This window comes from Miscanthus floridulus, unplaced genomic scaffold (assembly GCF_019320115.1).
Source record: "Miscanthus floridulus cultivar M001 unplaced genomic scaffold, ASM1932011v1 fs_106_3, whole genome shotgun sequence".
In the NCBI taxonomy this organism is placed as follows: Eukaryota; Viridiplantae; Streptophyta; class Magnoliopsida; order Poales; family Poaceae; genus Miscanthus; species Miscanthus floridulus.
This window is the reverse complement of record NW_027096187.1, coordinates 23290-25747: the sequence shown is the minus strand read 5'-3', so window position 1 is coordinate 25747 and position 2458 is coordinate 23290.

Sequence of the window (2458 nt, the reverse complement as noted above, 5' to 3'; positions counted from 1 at the left end):
TTGCGGGAGATGTGGAGGAGAAGGTCAGTGTAGGAGAGGGATGGAGCCGGCGCTGAAGGCCCTGTTCGGCTGCTGAAGCTTCCTCCACCCACGGACACGCCGGCAATAGCTTCATGCGAAGTTGGGGGAGGGAAGACGGAGGGGATTTGGGGGTAAGAAAAGAGAGGATCCCATTCAGGATCAACGGATCTATCTTCTCCGTCCATCACCTTGCCGGAATGCTCGTCGTGGCGGCCGGAATAGCGGGTGGCGGCGCTAGGGTTCAGGGGGAAGAAAGGACGACGCTACGGAAGAAGTCGCGAGGGAGGAGGCAGGTGGACGGGGACTCGGCGGAGGGAGAAACAGAACGAATCGATATTCTTGTGTAACGAGTGGCAGTGGCGGGTAATTTCCCACGAACTCCACGAGGACATATAAAATGCTGTTTTCTGGAGTATCCCTTGAGGAGCTCTGAGAAAAACGTGGAGTTGGCCTCTAGCTCCACCTTTTTGTTGGAGCAGAGTTCTTGGAGTTTGACCTGTTTGGCTAGCCAAGTTTGGAGCAGAGCTAGAAAAGCTTGAGTGGAGCAGTCCCAAACAGGTCCGAATTTTTTTTCGCTTTGGCTCTAAAAAAGAGCAGGAGCCCTGTTTATGTCCCGTGTTGGAGATACTTTGCAGGTTGCATTGTTTTTTAACCTTAAAAGCTTTCATTTGTTTACCAATGAATCTGTAAGGTGAACATAAAAATCTTGGAACATGAAAGTCATATAGTTTTCCAAACGGTGAATTTTTGTTTGAAGGAAACAATGTTTAAGAAGAAAAATATTACAAGTCTAGCAAGGAGTGTCCTAGGTTTATGAGAAAACTATCCCAATTTCATATAAATTGTTCTAGGTTTAAAAGAAAAACGTTTATCTTCAAGAGAAAAAAATGTTCCAACAATAATGTTGTAACATGGCTTTGGCGGGTGGCGAAGGCCCCCGACAGCGGGGTGTCACCAAGGCGTCTTCGAGCGACTTAGGGCGGAGACCCGGCGCTGACTAAAGGAACTTTCCCGGCTATGCTCGAAGGGTGCTGAATCTCCTTTTTATCGCGGACTACGCCAAGGCAGACCGGCAAAGATTCTCCAAGGCAACGGCGCGCCCCTGAAGGCGGAGACCAGCGGCGAGAACCATGGCCCCCGCGCGGCCGGGCGGAGACCCGCGGGTAATGTCTCCGACTGTCCGGCGGAGACCCGCCAAGGCAGCGACGCGCCCTGGGAGATGAAGGCCAGCGCTGGGGACCCAGACCTTTGGGCCGAAGACCGAGCTACAGTGGGCCGGCTGCTCATGGAAGCCCATCACCTGAAGATGGTATGGCAGGATTGCCCCGCGAACAAAAGGCTAGCGGCGGAATATTCCAGGAATGTACTGTAGCAGGTGAGGGGCATTGTAATAAATTATGTTATGTAGTAGTTGAGTCATATAAATAGGGAACACTTGTAACCGTGGAGGTTGGTTGGTGGACGAATTAATGAAACCTTAGTTTTCCATGTCATTCCCTTACTCACCACACTCCCCCTTATCGTTCTTATCCCAAGCATCCGCCCAAGGCCGACCGTCCAATGGGCGGAGGCCTCGGTCTCTTCCACGTAGTTTGAAATCGCTAGTTTCAACATTGGCACCCACCGTGGTTGGGCCAAGGCAAACCAACGATGGTAGGAAAAAGAAAGACCACCACCAGAGCAGCAGTGACTACGGGTCAGCAAGGAAGGCCTAGGTGCAACACTCGTAGCGCCTACGCAACCTCGCCAGCAGAGGACGACACCAGAGCAGATGCCTAGGGTCAACCACCGGAACCCCAAGACCAAGAGATTCAAGATCCGGAGGCCCAACCAAACTCAACCACAGCACCCGAGCAAGAACTGCAATAGCTGCAAGCACAGTTGCAAAGAGCGCAACAAGAGAGGGACAGAATGGCAGCACATTCGCAGCTAATCAGCAAGCTATTCAAGCGTCAGCACAAGCAGCAGAAATAAGGCAGCAGTTGGCAGTCCTACATGCTGAGATGCTAAGTATGCAGCATGCAGTACCAGCGACAACCTCCGTAATCCTAGCCTCCGCAGCAACACCAACTGCAACCATGCTTCAAGGTTCTATGCTAGTGATCAGCCAGTCGATGATGCCATCTCAGGTGATGCGGAGGCCTATTGATCCCAAGTCTCCACTATCTGAAGGCATACAACAGTCGACATGGCCAACAGCGTACAAGCCAATCACACTACCCAAGTTCAACGGAAAGACTGACCCCCATCAGTTCATTATGAGTTACGAGGCAGCAGTAGCCTCTGTCGGCGGAGACGACGCCGTCTTGGCAAAGTCATTTGTCATTGCAGCCGAAGGTGACGCGCTGGCTTGGTATTCTATGCTCAAACCAAGTACAGACTATTCTTGGGAGAACCTCCGGGACAAGATATTGACAAACTTCAAAGGGCTAACAGC